The sequence below is a fragment of the Misgurnus anguillicaudatus genome, chromosome 23 (assembly GCF_027580225.2).
Source record: "Misgurnus anguillicaudatus chromosome 23, ASM2758022v2, whole genome shotgun sequence".
NCBI lineage: Eukaryota > Metazoa > Chordata > Actinopteri > Cypriniformes > Cobitidae > Misgurnus > Misgurnus anguillicaudatus.
In genome coordinates, this window is record NC_073359.2 from 1,741,391 (window position 1) to 1,763,902 (window position 22,512).

Consider the following 22,512-nt stretch of genomic DNA (forward strand, 5'->3'; position numbering starts at 1 on the left):
AATGATTAAACAGGAGTACTTTCCTGTATCAGACACTTGAAGATTGTTCAGCTGGATGGAGAAGTTTCCTTTCAAATAAACTTCAGGAAAACTTTCAGTTCTGTTCTTGTACTCTAACTCTTGATCCTCGTCTGACGTGTTACCTTTAATTATATCATACACATTCCTGCTTTCTTTATGTCGCCAGTATACATCTATGTCTTGAATTGTACCCTGATCTGCCTTTCCAGAACATGGTAGCACAACAGATCCACTGACAACACCCTCGACTGTGACCTCCAGAGACGCTGAAAACATACAAGTACACATGTATGAGAAAACAAACAGATTTTTATGCAATAAGCATAGGAATAAGAAGAACATACTTACCTTCATGTATAAACAAGAAGACAAGAAATATCCTGTAAACAATAAATGTACCTGTTAGTTTTCACAATACAAATCATCACAGTTTGCTCTCATATTTAATTCAGAAATTTATGATTCAAGGTAAAAGTGACTTATGTACATCTATTAGAGACCTTTTTAAAATGAGAAAGATAAATAACAGATACATTTACTTTAAAGGTTGCATTTTTTACAAAGTTGTGCGTTTAAAATTTAATTTCAGTTAATATTTTATTAAAGCATTTTGGGTCACAATTCAGTATTGAAAATGCCACAGACAGCAAATGAAAAACAATGATAAATGCAATTGATAGAATCCAGATAACCATACAATCATGCAGACAGCATAGCAACATAAACAGACTTATAAGAAGAAGAAAACACATTCATTGTCCTTTATTGTTGACATCGAAGACTGCATGGTCAGGTCTATCAAAGTCTACAGCAATTTTAAACAAGTTTATCATTGTAGATGACAGCCAAATAGGGGGAAATGCCAAAAAAGCCAGGTTGATGCATGCCATAATTCTCACAAACAAAACAAAACTATTGAGAAGACATGACGGACTACATTACAGTGTGTTTAAACATCACTGTTAGATATTTAATGAGATTTTAGTGCTCATAGTAGGTATGTTGCTAAAATTTTCACAATGGTTAAATGCTAAAACTAAAGAAAAAAGCTTTTAAATGAGACCAAGATCATGTTTATGGGTTCAAGAATAACAAAATACTGGCCACTTGAAACTCAAAAATCATCACTTTATTTTGTCCCATCATGTTTTTCATTAAAATTCAAGAAAATGTGTGACCGAATCATGAAAATTATTAAGTTTTTTGCTATAACTTTTTACATTTTTTAGATATTGACCTGAAACTTTCAGGATAAGCTGTTTGATATATCCTCTACATATTCTACTTGTGAAAAGTCAGATATATAAAAAACAAACCACTAATTACACCAAATAACACTCATTATTCAGTCTATATATACAGACATCTACTACATGGCTATACGGCTGCTTCCCATTCTTTACCATTCAAGAATATTTTGGTAGAGGTAAAACCACCTGTGGTAGTCGTTCAAATGTATTACAATTTAGTTTAATTGCTAAACTACAAGTGAACGCAATGTCTTTACAATTTCAAGAATGTCTTTACTGAACTTCAGCAAAAACAGCGACGACTTTACAAACAACAGACTTTGGCGAGCTCGCACGGCCAGTAGTTAAACACGAAAGGTGGTGACTATAAAGGAAAAGGTTCTTCCGGTGATGTTAACAATAAAAACTCAGAAATTTCGCAATCAACAAACCAACAGAAGCATTATTTTCCACAACACCGCGCGCCGCATGAGGAAATCTAGAGTTTCATTGAGCGGAACCAAACAGTCAGCCGCGAAAGCGGAGTTAGCAACATACCTACTCATAGCTCTGTTTAACACATTTTGGCTCAGTTTCATGTACCCACACTAAAATACATATTTGAGCTGACTGAAAACAACTTGCAAAGGGATGTAACTTAACGACTCACTCGCGTGTCCCATTAAAAATGCCTGTCTCAAATCGATTCTGAATCGCTGCGAATCTGTGTTTCATACACAGCTTGTGCGTCTACTACGGCTCTGTGATCAGTAGGAAGTCCTTTTCAATCTAAAATCATTATGAGTCGGAGTCGTTTATAACGTGCATTTAAAAAGCAACAATCGTTAAATAAAAATCATTCAAAATATTCTTTATTATCATGAAAATACCTGAAACAATTCGAAGAAAAACGTTTAACTGTTGCTGTAGTCATTTCCTGAAATGTTATCGTTACTTCTTCTGTGTCACAAAGGGAGATTCTTCAGTGCTCTCTTAGCTCTTAATACACGAGAGCGCCCCTGGCGTTCGGATGTGCTGGGATTTCACCGTAATTATTCAAATTCATTCATTGATAAAACGCACATTTGCACGGTTAATCGTTACATCGCTACATAATACATTGTTTCGTCTCAAGATGCACACGAGTACTGTTTTCTTTCTCAGACCCCTTTAAGAAAACTATTTAAATGTCCTAATTTCACTACTGTCTTTAGACAGACATACGAACACGCGCTGCTGCTCCATCACATAACTTTATTTAACTGACTTTTAGCAATAAAACACACACACATGACTCTGGATGTCAATGTATCAGATGGCCACTATGTCCGCATAACATCATATATGTATAACACATAAAATATGTTACAACTACGACTTTACCCTGGCTTAACCTATGATATAGTACAGAGACTTGTGTAAATTTTGACACCAAATCACAACATATCCTGTGTGTGCTCCTTTACTGAACTGTATTCATGTATAGTGAAGCCTATATGAAATCTTTAATTACATTGGTTTAGTGACGAGTGGATCTTTTGATTGGAATGCGCAAAAGAGCAAGACCTAGCAACTTGTCGATAGTTACCAATGGCTGGCCGGTGCGCTGCGAATGCCAAAAACTGGTCATTTGTTCAACTCCACCTAGTGGTGAACCATCGGATTTTCGGAACAGTTAGATGTAATGAAGCCTCGTTTGCTAAATCAAGTGACTTGGCCGGTTAGAAACAAGCTCCGAACCAATGATTCGAAACAAAAGATTCGTAGTAGTTTAGAAGCCCGCCGTGTTGAGTTACAAAATGGCTGATTTTCATTGCTGCTGCGGAAATGCCAGTAAAACGGACTATTATCAGCTTAAATTGAAGTTAGACTTGATAGTAGAGGTGTACTTAGTTACATTAATTAAATTTTCCAAGCATCTGTGCTTTATTAGGATGTTTGTATTGGGGAAAAATTTACTTCAGTAACGTTACATTCTAAAGCGTAGAATCATACTGTGTATTCTTTAATATTGCATATTAAAATTTATTTAATACCTAATTACATTAAAATTGTGTACTTTTATTTTAGGCAAAGTACTTAAACATTAAATGTAAAACAAAAACTTGCATTTATGAAATGTAATAGATTAAAAAAGATTTTGATAAAATGCTTTGGAATGTATGTTTCCAAAGAAAAACACAAATAAAATAAAAATACTTGGAAAAAATACTTTAAGTAGAAGGTAAAACCTCTGCTTGATAGTGACCCTAGCAATTTGTCCACCCACCTTCGGTCTGTGAACGTTGGAATCAATTTACTTCTCCTTTCTGTGTTTTTTGGCATTCTGTAAAACGATAGCTCCGAATTCTTGTTAATCTGTTAGTACAGTCCATCGCACTACAGCTATTTCCCATTTAGACGCGTTTTCACCGTGTTTCCACTGCTTTCCATAGACTGTAAAAAAAACAAGATGGACGACAACAACATCGTTCACATTTTCGTTCACCACACTTCACTTGCTTTAAAGGCTAGGCGAGGCTCCTCGGAAAGGGGGGAATGTGCTCGCTGCAAAGACAAGTTCCGCCTCGCTTCATTTTCAATGGGAGTGGCCGTTTGCCAGCGACGAGGCGGGGCGACAAGCAGGCTAATTTATGGAGTAGGAGGTCTCTGCAGAACAAAAAGAGGCGTTTCCCAATTGGGGGCGGTTTCAACTGAAATAGGTGTTTTTCCACCTCTTTGTCTGATTTGCTCAAATTGAGTGGGCGATTCCCTGATGCAGCGATGAGCGCCGCCTGCTACCGAGTAGTGATGCAAAGTCCGATTCATTTCCGCGAACCGGCTCTTTTCGGACAGTTCGGCTCATTGAACCGGTTCAAAAAGCCGATTCAACGGTTCCTGACGACATCAAGAAATGACATTGCTACGCATTTATTTTCTAATTACTTGTATCAATGAAACATTCAAATAAAGTCGTTTGTGTCAACACATTAAAACATTCAAATAAAAAGTTGTTTTTGTGAAGGCATAGCTGATTTATTGCCTTTCATTCACAAGTTTGTGGTCACAGTTTCAATCCCGGATTGTAAATGCCAGATACCAGTTTTGACTAGCCTACAACTTGAATAAGATTCCTAAAAGACACTGGTGCACAATTGCGGATGTGTAAGTATAAAGAATAAATGTCTTTTAAACTCATATCTTCCTTAAACAACTACAATATGATTTGCATGCACAATAAAGCGTACTAAAACTAAAGATTTTTAATAAAACAAGAATATCAAGAAACTAATAAAACAAGAAACTTCGCGTATCAGGCTCGTTCAAATCCTCTGTGATTCACACGCAGAATCATCGTCAATTCTCGCCTCGGCAATCATCGACAAACTTCGTTCAGTTATGTTTTAGTTCGACGTGCTATTTCGGCTGTGCGTCTTGCGTCATCAACCCGGAACCTATGCCCAAAACTAAAGTTCGATTCAGTTCGATTTGTGAACCGGCTCGACCGGTTACTTCCTGAGAACCGGCTCAAAAGAACGATTCGTTCAAGAACCTAACTTCACTACTACCGAGGGAGATCGCCTGCATATGCATGTAAGTGAATTGTTGCCGATGTGTGTAATGCCATAGATATCATATAGAAGACTAGATGCCCTATTGGCCGCTGGGGACTGAGAAATACGGCCGCCATCTTAAACCGGTCGTACTCCTAGTTTCGTTCCATGGCAGCAGATAAGACGCCAGAGCACTGTGGAGCATTTTCCTGTTCTAATCGGCAGACCATCGCAAATAGAGCCGCGGAGGATTATTTTCACAAGTACTTTTTAACATTGCGGTACATTGCGGTACTGTATTTTGTGAATAGAATATTACCAGAAAATTGAGAAAGAGCAAGGAATATTGATTTTACTGTACTGAAATCGTTGCCAGCTAACGTTCGCTAGGCTATGTTTACTGCACCAGCCGTTGTTCACCCTGTTGTAAATATTGTGTAAGGCGCTATATAAATGTGTATTATTATTAACTTATTATTATTATAAGGTGCTGTGAGCTGCGTGATTCGCCGAACTTTAAAAAGCTAAGATGTCAACAGTCATGTTGTGCGGGAGGATCTGGAATGTTTTCCTTCGTAGGGAGCACATTGAGGAGAAGACCCAGTTTGGAATCGACAACCATCAGTCTGACTTGTTGTCATTGGTTGTGTCTGTGTTTTTAAAGATAAGGCTCCACCATGTAGCCAAACTCACCTCTCTGGAACTACAGAAAGGGAGCACGGGAAAGAAGCTCTGCAAAACAGTCCTCTTTCAGGGGTGTGTGTGTATGTGCGTGTGTTTGTGTGCGCGTGTGTGTGTGTGTGGAGAGAGAGAGAGGGAGAGGGGGGGGGTTACAAATCATTTTAAATTGTTTCTTCACCTTATTAAAAAGTCTTATTTTACTGCAACTATCTGTTTCTGCATCTGTGTCATATTTATAGTGTGTGATTTATAAAATATCTACATCACATATTTTGATTTTGGACTCACTTTATATCTTATATCAGAATATTTTATTACTGTTAAGTGAATATTCCTTCGTTCCTACTATGAACATTAAGTGGCGCTATCCACACTAATATTCTAAACCTAAATCTTGACAAACTATATATTGTTGGAAAGCTCAAAGAGTATAATTTTCATATTTCATTACCATTTGGGGAAAATTATGACATAGTGAGATTCAGTTTCTAGAAGTTTACGGGCCCACAGGTAGGCCAAATTTGTTTTTGCATATAACACTAAAACCCTACTCTAAACCTAAAAAACATGGCAAGCTATATATCATCGGGAAGCTCTCAGAATGTAGTTTTAATATTTCAAAACCTTTTTGCATGAATAATAATGCGGTGACAGTAATTTATTAGTTTGTGAGATATACAAGAGTATGTGGCAAAATCTAGTGGCAGTTGTTGGTAAAACCATTAAAATTGTGACACAAACATTATTTTTTGTGATTTTAACTTGAAATTTGGATCACAACTACTTGAGACATATTGCTTCATGTTAACATTATTTATTGTGTGAAACATTAACTTTTATGTAATTTTATTTATAAATTAATATGTTACTGCATTATTTTATATATTAAAATAAAGGTAAACGGCTATAAAAATATTTATATTTAATATTTGTACTTACTAACTCATTTGTGAAAAACCCTAAATTGTCCTCTTTAAAACAACACCAAGATTAGGTTTCTAGCCCAAAGAATCCCAGAGAAATATTCATTTAAAGATGTACACCACATTGTCACCCTCCACTCAAACGGGATTTGCGGCACATAAGGGGTTAAAATACGCCGAACCATGTGTCCTGTATCATAGCTCCATGAATGACCGTTGCAGCAAAAAAAGCCGCGTGAAAATCTGTTCGGTATTCACTGAGATATGATTAATTAAACGCGCTGATCGCTCATTCCACCAGTCATACAGATTACACTGAGTGGAGCGGGTGACCGATCTAAGATGGCGGCCCCATGTCTCGCCACGCCAGTAGCCAGTAGCGGTCGATAGGGCGTCTACCTATATGATGTCTATGTGTAATGCTTTTGATTAATGTAGGTTATTTTTGTTGCTTGTTACCGACTAAGTTCATTGTAACGTTCAGTCACAATATGGCGGCTTTGACCGGAAGTAGGGAAAACGTACTTTAAACGCATTTAAACGCAGCAAGTAAGCAATGCATGCAAACAAACAAACGAGGAATAACACTCATACACCACAATTAGATCATCATGTCGCATACTTTGGAATTGGAAGATAAATAATTGTTCAGTCTAAGGAAATAAGAAGTAAAATGTGTAAGTATTTCTCCAAATGTGCACACGTTGGACTTAAGACCCCCGTAATGACGGGAGCATACGCGAATAGGTATATGTCCCCTTACGAACATTAAATATGGTTTTATTGTGGTAAAGGTGTAGTAACCATGTTTTTTTGGTGTATTGATTACTATCAGCAAAACTATGGGTTTACTACACTAATCAGTTATCAAAACCATAGTTATTTTGCGGTTACCATGGTTTTACTACAGTAACCATGTTTTTTTTAACCATGGTTAATTTTCGTAAATGTCTCGTTATTTTATTTAACATTTCCAGCTGTCTAACATATATTTTGATAATAAGAAATGCTAAAAAATATAAAATATTTTTTAACATTATTCAGTCATTTCAAAGTAACACTTAAATGGACATTATATTGTTATTTTTAAACAATTTGTGTTATTTTTTTTTCGTGTTTGGGAGAAAACAAGCAGCTGTCAGTCCATATTATATTGATTGGTGATCGTAGTGGTGCAGCAGGAAGTTTGTTTTCCCTATGGTATTTCCGGTCAAAGCCACTATCTTGCGATATAGGCATATCTGTGACACTTTAGCAGTTTACCTCTGCAGTGCAAGAAATTAGGGCTGGGTATTGTTAGGAATTTCACAATTCGATTCAATTTCGATTCTTGAGGCTTCGATTCAATTCTATTCGATTCAATTCAATATTGATTTACTTGCTTCGATATCGATTCAATAATAAGTAAATACACAAGCAATTAAGTACCTGAGTATATTTTTAAATAATGTGTGTAGTATTACTAATGTTTGATCACGTTGATGGTGAAGGCTTGAAAGAAGTGCTGCTGTTTGCCATCTTTGATCTTTCTGTTTTGATAAAGCGCATCTTGTACAACGCTGAACCCTCTAGAGTGTTGCCCACAGCGCCGCCACTGGCAGGGGGGGGGGGCTGAATCGATTCATGGGATTTGATGAATCAATATTGAATTGAGAAACAAATAATTGCAATGCATTGATGAATCGATATTTTTACCCAGCCCTACAAGAAATGATATTTTGCATAATTTTTATATGGCTATGCACAGTTATAATATGTCTTTGTCTTTATTGTGTCTTTAGGTAAAGAAAATAGGGGTCCTCAAATGATCACACTACACATGATAAAACCTACTAAAGCTTGCTGGAGCGAGCCACTGACTCGGTCACAGCGTAAACTGGTAATGTAACTGCAGACCTCCATTATGATTAAATTTTAGATTTTTATTTAAACTTGCATTTATGTATTTATCAGACTTTTATCCTAAGCAACTTAGGATAGAGGAACATAAGTAATTTGTCACACAGAGCCAACAGTATTCATTGTGTGCAATGCCAGGTCTATTAGAAAGATGGATAGATTAGGACTAGGAACGTGTTGATTGTCAATAATTGAACATTTCTATTCTCATAACAGGTGACTCAAGCTCTTTCAGTAAGTAAGAAGAAACACTGGCATATAATATATTAAACCATAAACAATAAAAAAACATAAGTAGAATTTATTGTTTTCCTCTTTTTCCCCCTCAAATTATTGATGTTCTATTAGGTTTGTTCGACTGCATGTGGCACTGCAAGAACCGACAGGCGGATGACGTCAAAGTAACGTGAGAGCTAGTCGAAATTAGATTTTTCCATATGGCTCTCGAAACAAACTGGCGGTACTTTAACATCATCCGCCTGTCGTTTCTTTAGGCACTGCATGAAGTTGAACAACCCTCTCGTCTCTTCCTTGTGTCCTCCTCAGTGACACACCCTTGAAGATACAGCAGGCATGTATTCGCCATTTTACTCAATCTTTAAAGTGCAATTGGGTTATTATGACCACTACTTTTGTTCCTCTACAGCATGGTTCCCCAAATCTTAGCCTGGAGGGCCGGAGCACTGCAGAGTTTAGCTCCTATTCTGATCAAACACCCCTGAGCAAGCTAATCAAGGTCTTCATGATCACTAGAAAATCACAGGTAGGTAAGTTTGATTAGGGTTGGACCTAAACTCTGTCGTGCTCCGGCCCTCCAGGGCAAGATTTGGGTAACCCTGCCCTACAGCTTCCTCTGCTAGTTCTTCGAGCAATCTTGCTGGAAGTTTTGGTTCATGATGTCGATTTTGCAATCCGCAACCTTGCCCTTACATGCAGTTGCTTTAACAACATTGTGTGCAAGGAATTTTTGTGTTTCTGGCAAATTTTTCGGTGACTGGACAGTAGGTTTTATTAGTGTCTTATTAACCATCTTGATATCATTGCTATAGTAAAAACGGCTCTGTTTGTTTCTTTCACAATTAACATATAACATTGGTCAGTACATTTTTGCACTAAGTGCAGTTGCTTGTGAATGAGATCAGTTTTTTTTAAATACTTTTATCAGGTGTGGTGAACTGGAAAGCATTTAATGAGAACTACAGAACCCTGTACACGATTCCTTACTCAATATCCAGATGCCTCCTGTGTGACACCTTGTACAAGAATCATGGAGCAGGTTACAGAGGTAGAGGACAACGTTTTAGTCCTGTGATGACTGTGAGGGATTTTGTGGAATCGACACATCGTTTTTATGAGGCTGGAGGAAAAGTAATCTAATTTGAAACTAGGGGGTGGTTTCCCAGACAGGGATTAGCTTAAGGCAGGACTAGACCTTAGCTTAATTAGAAAATATAACTAGTTTTTACAAACATGCCTTACTAAAAACATTACTTCTGTGCATTTTGAGGCAAAACAAAGGGCACTGATGTATTTTAAGATATGTCAGTGCAAGTTGTTTTCAGTTTGGGCAGCTCTTACATTTATTTTAGTCTAGTACTAGTCTAATCCCTGTCTGGGAAACCGCCCCTAGATGTTTTTATTTGCACACCTTTTAGAATATTTTGCACTTAAACTGAGATTGTTTTTTGGAATGTAACTATGCGACCAATAAACTGATCCTAATGTTGTTTTTGTTTTTTGTCACCTTTATCTCTTGTATATTAAGTTCTACTTTTTAGTTTCTGTTTTTATTACACTTCTCTAAGAGAATATTACATTTAAAATAATTTGTTTTAAGTGTTAGACTTTGAGTTTGGCTATATGGTTAGTCAATAAACTGATCCTAATGTTTAACTTTTTTTTTTTAAGTCATCATTTCAGGTCCACATATTTTATTTATTATAATCCATTTTACAAGGTCAGTTAAATATCAGTAATGCATATAAAGCCCATTCTGTAAAAATATGACAAGTTAGACCAAAGTAATCATGTGCTTTTATATTTGTATTGTTGTATTTGATATCCTGCCTGTATTCCCTAAAATACCCCGCCTCAATATAATTTAGTAATTCATCATCCGCATCACTCTACAACTGTACATTCAGATAAACCAAACCAGCACTGCAAAGTAATTGACTTTATCTCACCTCTCAATTGAGTGCGTTGCTAGGTATTCAGTAACCTTGGGCGGTGTCCGGGCCGGGCTCAGCTGGATCCGGCTCTGAGGCACTGGTCTATGATTTGTCCAAAAAACAAACTATCTTGTTTCAATAAATAAACTCACTCAGAGACTTATTTAAAAGAAAGTTTACGAATCGCCATAGACAGATGGCTTCGGTTTAATGAACAAAGTTTTTCATAACAAACAATATCAGCAACAGAAATAAAAATACGAGTAGTCTTCACCACGAGGAACGGCCCAGATCTAACTGTGCCTCCCACATTTATAGTGCTCAAACCCCCCATGATGACACCAGGGGACTTTCAGCCTCTTTCCTTATTCGGACACAAATCTGTTCACTTCTCTCTTTAGTTATGCCCAGACTTCCTTTCTTAAAGGCGGAGTCCATGATGTTTGAAAGCCAATGTTGATATTTGAAATCACCTAAACAAACACGCCCCTACCCCAATAGAATCTGGACCTTCTGTTGATAGACCCGCCCCACACATACGCAACCCGGCATTTGATTTGATTGGCTATAAGTGTGTTTTGGTAGTCGGCCCGTCTCCTTTTCCAACTCGTTTTTCAAACATCGTGGACTCCGCCTTTAAGCAAGCAAAAGTTCGTGACATGAAGCAATCACAAAACACACAAGTTACTATCATATAAAAAGAAAAATCAACTCAATTCCTTCTAGAACAGATTTGTTACCTTTTCTCTCTAATAAGGAAAACATATACTAATATCTGTGGCCACCCTATACAGTAGGTGGCCTTCATTTCTCTATACATTGTTAAAGAAAGAAAAATCACAAGTTGCTCAGGCACGGTGTTACAAAACCACCTGGTACCTCTTTCTGCCTGCACGCGAGTCCAGCGTGATACAGGTCACAAAACACATCAAAAATCACACACATATTTGGACGTCGCTGAATCATTAAATGATTAAAGATTCAACCTCTTCCATCATATTTCTTAAATTTGCCCCTTTATCGGGTTCAGTTGCGGCCCTCTCCATTTCTCGTATTAATTTAATTAACATTTTATTCGTCCGTTCTTGGTCCTTAATCATTTCGATCATTACTGTTGTAGTTCTGATGAGCTCTTCTTTGCTTATGTGAGCATTTCTGCCGTCTTCCCGTTTGCTCCTCCTTCGTCTCTTTGCCGGTTTCCTTCTGTAAACCTTGATTAATTAAATCATTGGGATTAACTTTAATTCACTGAGGTTGATACACACATTTGTATTCAAGAAGGAATTTCCATTACCAGATGGTGTTTTGAGAAAGCAGAATGGGAAAAATTTAGGGCATGTTGTGAAGAGACAGTTAATCTGGTTACATTTGGTGAGGACATAGAAGAATGCACAAAGCACAAAGATTGTTGGAGGCTTCCGGTGTCATGGCGGCAGCATAGCACACCTCGGCGTCCACCCTCCTCAAAAAGTTAATGTATTGTTTGTACGTCAGTTTTCTCACTCTTTATGAATGGACTTTAATTGTACAAAGCATACTCAGGAGTAAATGCGAAAAACAAGACAAACCATTGCTGCCCAGAGAAGTGCAATGGGTGAACTTCAGGGAGAGCTCGGTGAGCAAAATGCAGCTCTGGCGAAAGTAATAGAGGTGACGATGGCGAAATATTTTAATGAGGCTGACGAGAAATCAGAAGCTCGTTTCAATAGACTTGAGAAACGAATTGACAACATGCACGCAACTCTATCGCGGCATACGGAAGAGATAAGGAGTATTCGTACTGAATCGGTAAACCTTCGGGAGCGCACTGCCAATGTGGAAAAATCGATTGCTTTATGTCTGAAGAATCTACACACCTGTGAAGCTAAACTAATTGAGATGGAGGATAGGGCACGCCGGGATAACTTGCTCGTTTTCAACCTCAAAGAAGGGGCTAAGGGGACGAATGCCCGCACTTACCTGATGAAGAAGATTGTGGAATATTTCCTGCTCTCGAACCCTCTTTGCCTGAGCTGATGAGGTGCCACCGCCTTGGGAAACCACCTGGTTCCGCAAAAGGCACGTCCTCATCCGCTTATAATTAAGTGCCTTCGCTTTACGGATCGTGACCGCTTGCTTGGCGAGGCGAGAAAAAACCCTCCGGAGGTGGATGGCAACCTATTGAAGTTCACTGCAGACTATAGCGAGGCTACGACAAGGCGTCGGAAGCCGTGCTATAAGATTATGTATGAGGCTCGTTCCTATGGATTCCAGGCGTTCTTGCTTTACCCGGCTACAATTAAGCTCTCGCGGGGGAAAGACATTTATACTTTCCAGGAGGTGAGCGAGGCTGAAAACTTTGTTGCCTCCCTGAAGAGCTAAAAACGTTGGTTTGACAAAAGCTTTGAAGGGTAAGACTGACGTGAGAAATTTATTTTTTATAAAAACATTTCTAACTGCAGGTTCCTGAGGTATATTTCTCCCGGCTTGTTTATTTCACTTTAATTTTTCTAACCGGGATTATTCATTATTGTACTTTGATATGAACTCATTTGCTGCTAATCTATTATTATTCTTATTTTCTAAATTGCATTGAATTCCTTTATGCTTTCAGGCTATGCTAAGTGAGCAGCAGGTTATATTTTGTTTAAGTGCTAAGGCTAAAATGGCTTGATGTTAACTATTGGTTTGCTTAATTAAGAATGGTACTCTCAACTCAACTCAACTTTATTTATAGCACCACTAAAAACAACGATTGTTGACCAAGGTGCTGTACATTGATCCATAGTATTAACAATAAAATAACACTAAAAGCATCAATTACACCAGAAAGACAGGACAAATACATAAAAACACTCCAGACATCGCAATATCAACTACACTTGTACGCCAAGGAAAACAAGTAAGTTTTGAGTTTAACCTTAAACTCATGTAGTGAGGTGGCAGTTCTAATAGCAGCAGGTAGACTGTTCCATAGTTTTGGTGCAACCACAGAAAACGCTCGATCTCCTCTAGTTTTTAATTTAACCCGCGGAACACTTAACATTCTCTGATTGGATGACCTAAGTGATCTTCCAGGATTATGAATGGAGATTAAGTCAGAAATGTATTCAGGAGCCAGCCCATTTAAAGATTTAAAAACCAGCATCAAAACTTTAAAATCGATTCTAAAACGTGTTGGGAGCCAGTGCAGAGACTTAAGCACAGGGGTAATATGCTCTCGTTTGCGCACACCAGTAAGGAGCCTAGCAGCTGCATTCTGCACCATTTGCAGACGATTAAGATTTGCTTGGTTGATGCCTAAATACATGGAATTGCAATAGTCAAGCCTTGTCGAAATAAAAGCATGAATCACCCTTTCAAAATCCTTAAAAGAAAGAAAAGATTTAACTTTGGCTAGTAGTCTGAGATGAAAAAAACTGGTTTTGACTACCATGTTAATCTGCTTGTCAAATTTAAGAGTGTTATCGAAAACCACACCTAGGTTCTTCACAAATGGTTTTACACATGGAAGTAGAGGCCCAAAATTTACGCAAGGGCCGTTCACAGCTTCAACTCTGACACGCAGCTAAGAGGAAAATTTTGTTTTGATGGAGGGTGGGGTGGCTGAGACTGTTTTTCCATGGAGACTGGTATACTTTTCCGGAGGGAGGGTAGTCTTCTTTGTTTAGAAGACCTTAGATGGTCAGGGCTGAGCCTTTTTTGTTTATTTAGGTTTGATGCTGTGGTTGTTGTTTTTCTCATTTTTTGTGTTATTATTATTATTTATATTTTTTCTTGGTTTTCTGTGTGGGGGCATGTGTTTGCATGCATGGTGGATAGGAGGGGGGGGGGGGTTGCTGACCCGGGCATCAACCTTACCAAGCTTTTGTTGTTTAACCTGGTTTCTGTTTGGTTTTCTTTTTATTTTATATGTCAAATTATATTTTGAATAAATGAGTAGTTTCAATGTTATGTCATGGAATGCACGAGGCCTCAATTCTCCCCAGAAGCACATAAGCACTTTGAAGCTTCTTCATAGAAAGAATATCCACTTTGCTTTTATTCAAGAGTCACATTTTCCTGAAGCTGATGTACACAGGTTTAAGAATAAGTATTATCATGTGATTGCTTTCTCTTGTTACACCAAGAAGAGCAAAGGTGTATTGATAGCTGCAAAGTGTAGTTTAAATTATACCAATCTGGGCACAGGGGGATCTGACAATGGCCAAATTACTTTTTGTAAAACAGCTTATAATGGTATTAAAATTGCATTGGTGAACGTTTATGCTCCAAATTGTTTTGATCAATGGTTTTATAACACTTTGGCTTCTATATTAACAAATCTCCCAGAGTACCACCTTTTAATAGGGGGTGACTTTAATGCTGTATGCATGGCTTCATGACATTGACAGAACAGGTGCAATAGAAAGCAGAGATCAGCGATTGGCATCTATTGCATTGAAAAAATTGTTTTCTGATTATGGTGTGACGGATACATGGCGAATGATGAACCCCTCCTCTAGAAAATTTTCTTTTTTTTCATCTTGTCATAAGTCTTTTTCAAGAATAGACTATATTTTTGCATCTACAACCCTTTTTAATGACATTCGCAGTACTGACATGACCCCAATAGCTTTATCTGATCATAGGGCTGTCTTATGTAGCTTATCATTAAGAATTGGTCAATCTAGGGCTGTTCGTTTGGCGTTTTAATACATATCTTCTCCAGAATGACATATTTAAACGTGAGATGGAGGTGGAGTTAGAAGAATTTATGAAAACTAGATGAGGTTAAAGTTTGTGAACAAACTTTATGTTGGCTTGAGAAAGCCTAGTCTGAGAGTAATAGATGGAGCTGCAGTTGGGGCAGTTAAGTTAGTTGGGGCAGATGGGTTAGTTGGGGCAGAATTGGGCAGTTGGGGCAGATGGGGCATTTAAGGTAGTTGGGGCATTTGGGGCAGATGGGGCATTTAGGGTAGTTGGGGCATTTGGGGCAGAATTGGATAATTGGGGCAGATGGGGCATTTAGGGCAGTTGGGGCAGAATGGGGCATTTGAGGCATTTAGGGCAGTTGGGGCATTTAGGGCAGTTTGGGCAGAATGGGGCATTTAGGGCAGATGGGGCATTTAGGGCAGTTGGTGCATTTAGGGCAGTTGGGGCAGATGAGGCATTTGGGGCAGAATTGGGTAGTTGGGGCAGAATTGGGTAGTTGGGGCAGACGGGGCATTTTGGGCAGAACTGGGTGTTTGGGGCAGATGGGGCATTTATGGTAGTTGGGGCATTTGGGGCAGAATTGGGTAGTTGGGGCAGATGGGGCATTTGGGGCAGATGGGGCATTTAGGGCAGTTGGGGCAGTTGAGGCATTTAGGGCAGTTTGGGCAGAATGGAGCAGATGAGGCATTTGGGGTAGATGAGGCATTTGGAGCAGAATTGGCCAGTTGGGGCAAAATGGGGCGGTTGGGGCAGATGAGGCATTTGGAGCAGAATGGGGCAGATGGGGCATTTAGGGCAGTTGGGACATTTATGTGTGTTTTTGTCTGGGTATGATTGGGTGTGTAATATTGTGTTTGTGTGTGTAATATTGTGTTTGTGTGTGTAATTTTGTGGTTGTGTGTGTGTGTGTGTGTGTGTGTGAGAGTCTGTGTTTTTGTGACAGTATGTTATATATAACTTTGTGTTTGTGTGTTTAATTGTGTGTCTGTGTGTAGTTGTGTGTGGTTGTGTGTCTGTGTGTGTGTGTGTGTGTGTGTGTGCGTGTGCGTGTGCGTGTGCGTGTGCGTGTGTGTGTGTGTGTGTGTGTGTGTGTGTGTGTGTGTGTGTGTGCATGTATTTGTTTTTGTGACAGTATGTTATATATAATTTTGTGTTTGTGTTTGTAATTGTGTGTCTGTGTGTAGTTGTGTGTCTGTGTGTAGTTGTCTGTGGTTGTGTGTCTGTGTGGTTGTGTGTGTGTGTGTGTGTGTGTGTGTGTGTATGTGTGTAGTTGTGTTTGTCTGTGCTATTGAGTGAGTTTTGTGAGACAGAGATAGACTGAGAGAATTTGAGAGATGATGTAATGTATTTGTATGAATGAGAGTTGACAGTTAGAATTTGAAAATAAACACTCAGCCTAAACATTCTATGAATGTAAGTCTATGGGACTTTCTTGGGGGTGTTCGATCGGACGGGTTAGGAGAACCGTAAGTCTGATCCCTTAGAAAAGATATAGCAACTCAAGTCAGATCAGACTCAAGGTCTGTGCAAAGTTTGGTGGCTGTAGCTTGAAAGCTCTAGGAGGAGTTAGAGTTAGAAATTTGTAGCTCTGAAGAAAAAGAAGAACTAGATGAGGTTAAAGTTTGTGAACAAACTTTATGTTGGCTTGAGAAAGCCTAGTCTGAGAGTAATAGCTGGAGCTGCAGTTGGGGCAGTTAAGTTAGTTGGGGCAGATCGGTTAGTTGGGGTAGAATTGGGCAGTTGGGGCAGAATGGGGCATTTGTGGCAGATGGGGTATTTAGGGTAGTTGGGGCATTTGGGGTAGAATTGAATCATTGGGGCAGACGGGGCACTTGGGGCAGATGGGGCATTTAGAGCAGTTGGGGCATTTAGAGCAGTTGGGGCAGAATGGGGCAGATGAGGCAGTTGGGGCATTTGAGGCATTTAGGGCAGTTTGGGCAGAATGGGGCATTTAGGGCAGATGGGGCATTTAGGGCAGAATGGGGCAGATGAGGCAGTTGGGGCATTTGAGGCAGTTTGGGCAGAATAGGGCAGATGGGGCATTTAGGGCAGATGGGGCATTTAGGGCAGAATGGGGCAGATGAGGCAGTTGGGGCATTTGAGGCATTTAGGGCAGTTGGGGCATTTAGGGCAGTTTGGGCAGATAGGGCATTTAGGGCAGATGGGGCATTTAGGGCAGATGAGGCATTTAGGGCAGTTGGGGCAGAATGGGGTAGTTGGGGCAGACGGGGCATTTGGGGCAGATGGGGCATTTAGGGCAGTTGGGGCAGAATTGGGTGTTTGGGGCAGACAGGGCAGATGGGGCATTTAGGGTAGTTGGGGCATTTGGGGCAGAATTTGGTAGTTGGGGCAGACGGGGCATTTAGGGAAGATGGGGCATTTAGGGCAGATGAGGCATTTGGAGCAGAATTGGCCAGTTGGGGCAAATGGGGCAAAATGGGGCGGTTGGGGCATTTGAGGCATTTGGGGCAGAATGGGGCAGATGGGGCATTTAGGGCAGTTGGGACATTTATGTGTGTGTTTGTGTGAGTATGATTGTGTGTGTCTCTGTGTGTGTGTGTGTGTGTGTGTGTGTGTGTGTGTGTGTGTGTGTGTGTGTGTGTGCATGTCTGTGTTTTTGTGACAGTATGTTATATATAATTTTGTGTTTGTGTGTGTAATTGTGTGTCTGTGTGTAGTTGTGTGTCTGTGTGTAGTTGTGTGTGGTTGTGTGTCTGTGTGGTTGTGTGTCTGTGTGTGTATGTGTGTAGTTGTGTTTGTCTGTGCTATTGAGTGAGTTTTGTGAGACAGAGATAGACTGAGAGAGGTTGAGAGATGATGTAAGGTATTTGTATGAATGAGAGTTGACAGTTAGAATTTGAAAATAAACACTCAGCCTAAACATTCTATGAATGTAAGTCTATGGGACTTTTTTGGGACGTTTGATCGGACGGTTTAGGAGAACCGTAAGTCCGATCACTTAGAAAAGATATAGCAACTCAAGTCAGATCAGACTGAAGGTCTGTGCAAAGTTTGGTGTGTGTAGCTTAAAAGCTCTAGGAGGAGTTAGAGTTAGAAATTTTAGTCTCAGAAGAAAAAGAAGAATAATAATAATAAGTTTAAGTGCAACAACAGTATGTTGGCTTTCTCAAGCCAACATAACTAGATATTAAAGTTTGAAGACAAACTTTATGTTGGCTTGAAAAAGCGTAGCCTGAACGTTTAAAACGGTTTGACAGAAGTTTAGTATCTGGCTGTTAGTTTAAGTATGAAGGTAGCATGATTTAGCATGATGTTAACATGAAAAGCATGAAGCTAACATGATTAGCATGATGCTAGCATGATTAGCATGAAGCTAACATGATGTTAGCATGATTAGCATGAAGCTAACATGATGTTAACATGATTAGCATGAAGCTAGCATGAAGCTAGCATGATTAGCATGAAGCTGTCATGAAGCTAGCATGATTAGCATGAAGCTAGCATGAAGCTAGCATGATTAGCATGAAGTTAGCATGAAGCTAACATGATTAGCATAAAGCTAGCATGATGCTAGCATGATTAGCATGAAGCTAGCATGATGCTAGCATGATTAGCATGAAGCTAGCATGAAGCTAGCATAATTAGCATGAAGCTAGCATGAAGCTAGCATGATTAGCATGAAGCTAGCATGAAGCTAGCATGATTAGCATGAAGCTAGCATAAAGCTAGCGTGATTAGCATGAAGCTAGCATGAAGTTAGCATGATTAGCATGAAGCTAACATGATTAGCATGAAGCTAGCATGTTTAGCATTAAGCTAGCATGATGCTAGCATGATTAGCGTGAAGCTAGCATGAAGCTAGCATGATTAGCGTGAAGCTAGCATGAAGCTAGCATGATTACCGTGAAGCTAGCATGATGCAAGCATGATTAGCGTGAAGCTAGCATGAAACTAGCATGATTAGCATGAAGCTAGCATGATTAGCATTAAGTTAGCATGAAGCTAGCATGATTAGCATGAAGCTAGCATGAAGCTAACATGATTAGCATGAAGCTAGCATGATTAGCGTGAAGCTAGCATGAAGCTAGCATGATTAGCATGAAGCTAGCATGATGCAAGTATGATTAGCATGAAGCTAGCATGAAGCTAACATGATTAGCATGAAGCTAGCATGATTAGCATGAAGCTAGCATGAAGCTAACATGATTAGCATGAAGCACGCATGATTAGCATGAAGCTAGCATGAAGCTAGCATGATTAGCATGAAGCTAGCATGATGCTAGCATGATTAGCATGAAGCTAGCATGATGCTAACATGATTAGCATGAAGCTAGCATGATGCTAACATGATTAGCACGAAGCCAGCATGATGTTAGCATGATAAGCATGATAAGCATGAAGCTAGCATGATGTTAGCATGATTAGCATGAAGCTAGCATGATTAGCATGAAGCTAGCATGATTAGCATGAAGCTAGCATGATTAGCATGAAGCTAGCATGATGCTAGCATGATTAGCACGAAGCTAGCATGATACTAGCATGATTAGCACGAAGCTAGCATGATGTTAGCATGATTAGCATGAAGCTAGCATGATGTTAGCATGATTAGCATGAAGCTAGCATGAGGCTAACATAATTAACATGAAGTAAGCATAAGGTTAGCATGATTAGCATGAAGCTAACATGATTTAACGTGAAGTTAGCATGATTAGCATGATGTTAGCATGATTAGCATTAAGCTAGCATGAGGCTAGCATGATTAGCATGAAGTTAGCATGAAGCTCGCATGATTAGCATGAAGCTAGCATGATTTAACGTGAAGCTAACATGATTAGCATAAAGCTAGCACTATTTAGCGTGCAGCTAACAAGATTTAACATGAAGTTAACATGATTTAGTATGAAGTTAGCAAGATTTATTATGAAATTAGCATAAAGCTAGCAGGAAACTAGCATGCAGCTAGTATGACTTAGCATGGAGCTAGCATGAAGCTAACATGACCCAAAGACCCAACCCCCATGTCTCTATGATGTTCAGATCCAGAGATATAAGGCTTTGTTTATTATGTTGCTAGGGTGTTCATATTTGGTTTCTAGGGGCGTGGCTTAATACCTCAATAAGAATCCTAAGAGACTGATTGGATGCCTGAGTAAAATGAGCCCACCCCCATGTCTCTATGACACTGTGGTGCAAAGATATCCATCTGGGCTTTTTATAATGGTAGTCTATGGGAGATGTTGCTAGGGTACCCAAAATTGTTGCTAGGGGCGTGGCTTAATAGCTCTGGGGCGATCCTAAGAGACTGATTGGATGCTTGAGTAAAATGAGCCCACCCCCATGTCTCTACGACACTCTAAAGTGAAGATATTCCATCTGGGGTGCTTTATTCCCTTTTATGGGCATGTTTCCTGCCCCATTATAAGTCAATGGGAAATTTTGGGGGCCTCTTACACCCCAGGGGTACAGCTGACACCCCATTGTGATGTATGTTCTTACAGAGCCTGTCAGCCTCCTTAAATGTGGTAAGCCACAAGTTTCTACAAGTTTCTCACTCGCAGCTATGACCCGTCAAAGTTTGTCTCAATGTTAAGTCAATGGAAATTTTGGGGTGTTCGAGCCCCCCGTTTAGGAATTTGGAAGGTCCCATCAGTTAGAAAAGATATAGCAACTCGAGTCAGATCAGACCGAAGGTCTGTCCAAAGTTTGATGGCTGTAGCTTGAAAGCTCTAGGACGAGTTAGAGTTAGAAATTTTAGTCTCAGAAGAAAAAGAATAATAATAACTAGATGAGGTTAAAGTTTGTGAACAAACTTTATGTTGGCTTGAGAAAGCCTAGTCTGAGAATAATAGATGAAGCTGCAGTTGGGGCAGTTAAGTTAGTTGGGGCAGTTGGGTTAGTTGGGGCAGATGGGTTAGTTGGGGCAGAATTGGGCAGTTGGGGCAGAATGGGGCAGATGGGGCATTTGTGGCAGATGGGGCATTTAGGGTAGTTGGGGCATTTGGGGCAGAATTGGATAATTGGGGCAGACAGGGCACTTGGGGCAGATGGGGCATTTAGGGCAGTTGGGGCATTTAGAGCAGTTGGGGCATTTAGGGCAGTTGGGGTGTTTAGAGCAGTTGGGGCAGATGAGACAGTTGGGGCATTTGAGGCATTTAGGGCAGTTGGGGCATTTAGGGCAGTTTGGGCAGATGGGGCATTTAGGGCAGATGGGGCAGATGGGACTTTTATGGCAGATGGGGCATTTAGGGCAGTTGGGGCAGAATGGGGCAGTTGGGGCAAAATTGGGTAGTTGGGGCAGATGCAGTATTTAGGGCAGTTGGGGCAGAATTGGGTGTTTGGGGCAGATGGGGCATTTAGGGTAGTTGGGGCATTTGGGGCAGAATTGGGTAGTTGGGGCAGACGGGGCATTTGGGGCAGACGGGGCATTTAGGGCAGTTGGGGCATTTAGGGCAGAATGGGGCAGATGAGGCATTTGGGGCAGTTGGGGCAGATGAGGCATTTGGGGCAGATGAGGCATTTGCAGCAGAATTGGCCAGTTGGGGCAAATGGGGCAGTTGGGGCAGATGAGGCATTTGGGGCAGAATGGGGCAGATGGGGCATTTAGGGCAGTTGGGACATTTATGTGTGTGTTTGTGTGAGTATGATTGGGTGTGTAATATTGTGTTTTTGTGTGTAATATTATGTTTGTGTGTGTAATTTTGTGGTTGTGTGTCTGTGTGTGTGTAGTTTGTGTTTTTATGACAGTATGTTATATATCATTTTGTGTTTGTAATTGTGTGTCTGTGTGTAGTTGTGTGTCTGTGTGTGGTTGTGTGTGTGTGCATGTCTGTGTTTTTGTGACAGTATGTTATATATAATTTTGTGTTTGTGTGTGTAATTGTGTGTCTGTGTGTAGTTGTGTGTCTGTGTGTAGTTGTATGTGGTTGTGTGTCTGTGTGGTTGTGTGTCTGTGTGTGTGTGTGTATGTGTGTAGTTGTGTTTGTCTGTGCTATTGAGTGAGTTTTGTGAGACAGAGATAGACTGAGAGAGGTTGAGAGATGATGTAATGTATTTGTATGAATGAGAGTTGACAGTTAGAATTTGAAAATAAACACTCAGCCTAAACATTCTATGAATGTAAGTCTATGGGACTTTTTTGGGACGTTTGATCGGACGGTTTAGGAGAACCGTAAGTCCGATCCCTTAGAAAAGATATAGCAACTCAAGTCAGATCAGACTCAAGGTCTGTGCAAAGTTTGGTGGCTGTAGCTTGAAAGCTCTAGGAGGAGTTAGAGTTAGAAATTTTAGTCTCAGAAGAAAAAGAAGAATAATAAAAAAAAGTTTAAGTGCAACAACAGTATGTTGGCTTTCTCAAGCCAACATAATAACTAGATAGGTACATTTCCTGAAGAAAATGTGAAGTGGTGCTTGCCGTGGCAAA

General features: G+C 39.8%; 1 long non-coding RNA gene across 2 annotated transcripts; it reads left to right on the forward strand.

The window, feature by feature from the left end:
* Positions 1 to 4,581: 4,581 nt before the first annotated feature.
* Positions 4,582 to 9,578, forward strand: LOC129431204 (uncharacterized). Of its 2 annotated transcripts, XR_012366032.1 has the most exons (6): positions 4,582 to 4,823; positions 8,169 to 8,266; positions 8,503 to 8,520; positions 8,635 to 8,692; positions 8,781 to 9,049; positions 9,452 to 9,578. It is a non-coding gene; the product is annotated as an uncharacterized lncRNA (long non-coding RNA). The 2 variants fall into 2 exon arrangements; XR_012366033.1 differs by lacking the exons at positions 8,503 to 8,520; positions 8,635 to 8,692; positions 8,781 to 9,049 and having other exon boundaries at positions 4,604 to 4,823.
* Positions 9,579 to 22,512: the final 12,934 nt, after the last annotated feature.